Genomic DNA, 6478 nt, shown 5'->3' with positions numbered 1-6478 from the left:
GATACCTCAATTTCACCGTTAATGTAAACCAATCCCTTAAACTAGACAGAGAGCTAAACTTAACCTTAATGAAAACGGATGTAACACACAAACCGTAAGCCTGACCCCAAATCTTAACTTCGCACACTATCTAACCCTCACACAAATATTAACCCCCACCCATATCTAAACAGTCAAGTTTACCATAAGCCTAAATGAGACAATAGGTTCGCTCATCCTTAAGCACTAAACCCTACTCTTACCTTCAACCTCACACTCACCCTACATTTGATCCTCAGACTTACCATAACCCGAATCCTCACACAGCCGTAACTCTAACGTGAACTCTAACTCTGTCCCTAAACATGCCCAAATGCCTGTACCTATGCCCGTCTAAAGTTAAACCTAAGCCGAAATCTTCTGTGCCACCATTTTGCAGCAGTTTAAAGAAGTACACTGGGAAAGATTTTTCTGCAAGGAAGAAACTGCAGGCGGCGTGCCTGAACTGAGAATATCATGCTGCACGAGCTCTTTGGCCTCAGATGATAGAAGTGCCATGAGTGGGAAGTATAAAGAAACGGGACTTTACTTTCTCCGTGATCATCAACCTTTGTGGATTCTCTTTGTTCTAGATGCCTGAAAAAAAGACAGTTGTCCTGAGTCACCTAAACTTCCACCGAGTGATGCGTGGGAACATGCCGGTATCAGAGAATTCCGAAGAAGGCTGAACGTCCACAATTAAATGATCATTGCCCAGAAATAAGGCGCCAGCAGGATCAGCCTGGGAAACAAGCTTCCATTAGACAATGAAGATGTGAGAAACTGGTACGTCCAGAGTTCACGGTTTCCATAGATCCATACAATTCCGTGTTGAATTTCAGCCCGAAAATGAAACCGCTGGAGCCTCTGTTCAGCAGGCACTGGTGTAGCTCCCAGAGGCACAATGGTGCTCCTCTAGAATTTGGACGAAAAACGTTTTCACGGGAATAAGCAACCTTGATCAAGCCAGGTGGGTCTTGGAAAAACGAAATTACTGCGTGTGCCTGGAATACTGACAAGCACACACCTGTGTCACTCTATGGTGCATTCAGCACAGAAATCTGCATCGATTGAGCCAAGACAAAGGAAAGTTCAGGGAGGCAGCACCCGTGTAGAAAAGCATTTGTTCTTCAAAGAGGAGGCCAATATTGTGAAACGACATACCCATGGCAAATAGTTTTCATCGTCAGAGTTTCATGGAGCAATATTGTGGGGAGAGAAAAGGCACCACCTGAGGGAGGCACGCTCAAACAAACTACGTAGGGCAGGAGACGGGTCGCCCCCAGGCACTAGGAGTGTCGGGCCTCAACATTGTAAGCAGAGTTCACTGAAGTCCCTGAGTGAAGTTTTCTCCGGTGTCCTTCGTCTACGTTCCTAAAATTTACTCTGCGGTTTCTGATGACTCTGGGTTACGAACGGCCACCATTCACCGTTCTCCTTACACTCGTGCGTCTCCATCGACCTTAAAGGAAAGGGAGGACACGCAGATGCTGGCAGCTAAATTCAGCAGAGTTAGTGTCAACACAAAAGAGACAGCTCTGTGGGGACCTGTCTTCCATGGTAAAACCTTTCCTAACGAATAAGAAATCTTCCCATCGCAATGACAATATGAGAGAATTGCCACCGGTGGATTTGCCGATGTGCCTATAAACATCTTCTTCAGGCCATGAAGTAGTGAAGCACGGGAACCCAGGCGCTTCACCCTTTTTCCTAGACCAGTGAAACTTAAAGAGCCACTACTGACCTGTGAGACATGACGTTGCTGGAAGCATCAGTGTACAGAGGCATGGGAACCTCAAAGGAGTTTCTTCCGTGTGAAAATAACAACCAGGCTGAACTTCATGGCAGGGTTCCAGATTCCCAGGAATTCCACGGGCTGTATTGCTCAGAGATAGAACCTACTGCTTGGGGCACACTTAATCTGAAAAACTCGCTGGACTCACGGCTTTCCCAAATACCCAAGAGTCTCAAAGAGCGAGCGTAATTTTCACGGAAAAACAAACTGCCGGTGGCGCCTTTTGACCTTGAAACAGGCAAGAAGCAAGCTTTCCCTTAAACCATGAATCTCAGAAACATTGTGACAGTGAAGGAAAACCAGTGAGAGCAGATGTACTTCCAATAATCCAACACTTAAATTAGACCTCATACCTAAATCCTATCCTAAAAACTACCCTAATCCTAAACCTAAAGTAGGTGAAAAGTTAACCCTAGTTGTAAACCTAAACAGAGATGTAACCCTAAGCCTAGGTCTAACTGTATTCTCCTAACCTTAAACTTAACCCTAACCTAAGGCTCCCCTAAAGCAAGCCATAACCATAACCGTAAGTCTACCCTAAGGCTAATCCTAATCCTGAACCCAAATCTGATGTGAACATGCAGCTGCCCCTACAACTAACCTTACTCCTAACCGTCATTCTTCACCTGAACCTAACTTAACTATATCCTTCACCTTCAATCGAAGCCTCCATAGCACCGTTTATGTAATCCAATCCCTTAAACTAGACAGAGAGCTAAACTTAACCATAACCAAAACGGATGTAACACACAAACCGTAAGCCTGAACCCAACTCTTAACCTCGCACACTGTCTAACTCTCACACAAATATTAACCCCAACCCATATCTAAACAGTCAAGTTTACCATAGGCCTAAATGAGACAATAGGTTCGCTCATCCTTAAGCACTAAACCCTACTCTTACCTTCCACCTCACACTGCCCCTACATTTGATCCTCAGACTTACCATAACCCGAATCCTCACACAGCTGTAACTCTAACGTGAACTCTAACTCTGTCCCTAAACATGACCAAATGCCTATACCTATGCCCGTCTAAAGTTAAACCTAAACCGAAATCTTCTGTGCCACCATTTTGCAGCAGTTTAAAGAAGTACACTGGGAAAGATTTATCTGCAAGGAAGAAACTGCAGGCGGCGTGCCTGAACTGAGAATATCATGCTGCACGAGCTCTTTGGCCTCAGATGGTAGAAGTGCCATGAGTGGGCACTATAAAGAAACGGGACTTTACTTTCTCCATGATCATCAACCTTTGTGGATTCTCTTTGTTCTAGACGCCTGAAATAAAGACAGTTGTCCTGAGTCACCTAAACCTCCACCGAGTGGTCTTAGTGAGGCGCGGGAACTTGCCGGTATCAGAAAATTCCGAAGAAGGCTGAAGGTCCACAATTAAATGGTCATTGCCCAGAAATGAAGCGCCAGCCGGATCAGCCTGGGAAACAAGCTTCCATTAGACAATGAAGATGTGCGAATCTGATACGCCCACAGTTTAAGGTTTCCATAGATCCAATCAATTCCGTGTTGAATTTCAGTCCGAAAATGAAACCGCTGGAGCCTCTGTTCAGCAGGCCCTGATGTAGCTCCCAGAGGCACAATGGTGCTCCTCTAGAATTTGGACGAAAAACGTTTTCACGGGAACAAGCAACCTTGATCAAGCCAGGTTGGTCTAGGAAAACCGAAATTGCTGCGTGTGCCCGCAACACTGACAAGCACACACCTGTGTCACTCTATGGCGCATTCAGCACAGGAATCTGCATCGATTGAGCCAAGACAAAGGAAAGTTCAGGGAGGCAGCACCCGTGTAGAAAAGCATTTGTTCTTCAAAGAGGAGGCCAATATTGTGAAATGACATACCCATGACAAATAGTTTTCATCCGCAGAGTTTCATGGAGCAATATTGCGGGGAGAGAAAAGGCACCACCTGAGGGAGGCACGCTCAAAAAACTACCTAGGGCAGGAGACGGGTCGGCCCCGGCACTAGGGGTGTCCGGCCTCAACATTGTAAGCAGAGTACACTGAAGTCCCTGAGTGAAGTTTTCTCCAGTATCCTACGTCTACGTTCCTAAAATTTACTCTGTGGATTCTGATGACTCTGGGTTACGAACGGCCACCATTCACCGTTCTCCTTACACTCGTGCGTCTCCATCGACCTTTAAGGAAAGGGAGGACACACAGATGCTGGCAGCTAAACTCAGCAGAGTTTGTCTCAAGACAAAAGAGACAGCTCTGTGGGGTCCCGTGTTCCATGGTAAAACATTTCCTAACGAATAAGAAATCTTCCCATCGCAATAATATGAGAGAATTGCCACCGGTGGATTTGCCGATGTTCCTACAAACATCTTCTTCAGGCCATGAAGTAGTGAAGCATGGGAACCCAGGCGCTTCACCCTTTTTCCTAGACCAGTGAAACTTATAGAGCCACTATTGACCTGTGAGACATGACGTTGCTGGAAGCATCAGTGTACAGAGGCATGGGAACCTCAAAGGAGTTTCTTCCGTGTGAAAATAACAACCAGGCTGAACTTCATGGCATGGTTCCAGATTCCCAGGAATTCCACGGGCTGTATTGCTCAGAGATAGAACCTACTGCTTGGGGCACACTTAATCTGAAAAGCTTGCTGGTCCCAAAGTCCCAAGATCCTCAAAGAGCGAGCGTAAGTTTGACGGAAAAAACAAACTGCCGGTGACGCCTCTTTTACCTTGAAACCGGCAAGAAGCAAGATTTGCCTTAAACCTTGTATCTCAGAAACATTTTGATCGTGAAGGAAAACCAGTGAGAGCCAATGTACTTCCAATAATGCAACACTTAAATTAAACCTCAAACCGAAATCCTATACTAAAACCAACCCTATTCCTAACCCTAACCTAGGTGAAAACCTAACCCTAGGTCTGAACCTAAACAGAGATGTAACCCTAAGCCTAGATCTAACTCTGTATACTCCTAAACTTAAACTTAACCCTAATCTAAGGCTCACCCTAAATCAAGCCCTAACACTAACCGTATGTCTACCCTAAGGCTAACCCTAATCCTAACCCCAAATCTGATATGAACACGCAGCTCCCCCTACAACTAACCTTATTCCTAACCGTCATCCTTCGCCTGAACCTAACAACTCCATCCCTCACCTTCAATCGATACCTCAATTTCACCGTTAATGTAAACCAATCCCTTAAACTAGACAGAGAGCTAAACTTAACCTTAATGAAAACGGATGTAACACACAAACCGTAAGCCTGACCCCAACTCTTAACTTCGCACACTGTCTAACCCTCACACAAATATTAACCCCAACCCATATCTAAACAGTCAAGTTTACCATAAGCCTAAATGAGACAATAGGTTCGCTCATCCTTAAGCACTAAACCCTACTATTACCTTCCACCTCACACTCACCCTACATTTGATCCTCAGACTTACCATAACCCGAATCCTCACACAGCCGTAACTCTAACGTGAACTCAAACTCTGTCCCTAAACATGCCCAAATGCCTGTACCTATGCCCGTGTAAAGTTAAACCTAAACCGAAATCTTCTGTGCCACCATTTTGCAGCAGTTTAAAGAAGTACACAGGGAAAGATTTTTCTGCAAGGAAGAAACTGCAGGCGGCGTGCCTGAATTGAGAATATCATGCTGCACGAGCTCTTTGGCCTCAGATGCTAGAAGTGCCATGAGTGGGAGGTATAAACGGGACTTTACTTTCTCGGTGATCAGCAATCTTTGTGGATTCCCTTTGTTCTAGACGCCTGAAATAAAGAGTTGTCCTGAGTCACCTAAACCTCCACCGAGTGGTCTTAGTGAGGCGCGGGAACTTGCCGGTATCAGAGAATTCCGAAGAAGGCTGAACGTCCACAATTAAATGGTCATTGCCCAGAAATGAAGCGCCAGCCGGATCAGCCTGGGAAACAAGCTTCCATTAGACAATGAAGATGTGAGAATCTGGTACGGCCACACTTCATGGTTTCCATAGATCCATGCAATTCCGTGTTGAATTTCAGTCCGAAAATGAAACCGCTGGAGCCTCTGTTCAGCAGGCACTGGTGTAGCTCCCAGAGGCAAAATGGTGCTCCTCTAGAATTTGGACGAAAAACGTTTTCACGGGAATAAGCAACCTTGATCAAGCCAGGTGGGTTTGGAAAAATGAAATTGCTGCGTGTGCCTGCAATACTGACAAGCACACACCTGTGTCACTCTATGGCGCATTCAGCACAGGAATCTGCATCGATTGAGCCAAGAAAAAGGAAAGTTCAGGGAGGCAGCACCCGTGTAGAAAAGCATTTGTTCTTCAAAGAGGAGGCCAATATTGTGAAACGACATACAAATGGCAAATAGTTTTCATCCGCAGAGTTTCATGGAGCAATATTGCGGGGAGAGAAAAGGCACCACCTGAGGGAGGCACGCTCAAAAAAACTACCTACGGCAAGAGACGGGTCGCCCCCAACACTAGGGGTGTCGTGCCTCAACATTGTAAGCAGAGTTCACTGAAGTCCCTGAGTGAAGTTTTCTCCAGTATCCTACGTCTACGTTCCTAAAATTTACTCTGCGGTTTCTGATGACTCTGGGTTACGAACGGCCACCATTCACCGTTCTCCTTACACTTGTGCGTCTCCATCGACCTTAAAGGAAAGGGAGGACACGCAGATGCTGGCAGCTAAATTCAGCAGAGT

The sequence above is a fragment of the Tenrec ecaudatus genome (assembly GCF_050624435.1).
Source record: "Tenrec ecaudatus isolate mTenEca1 chromosome 2 unlocalized genomic scaffold, mTenEca1.hap1 SUPER_2_unloc_2, whole genome shotgun sequence".
Lineage (NCBI taxonomy): Eukaryota > Metazoa > Chordata > Mammalia > Afrosoricida > Tenrecidae > Tenrec > Tenrec ecaudatus.
This window is presented reverse-complemented; position numbering follows the sequence as displayed.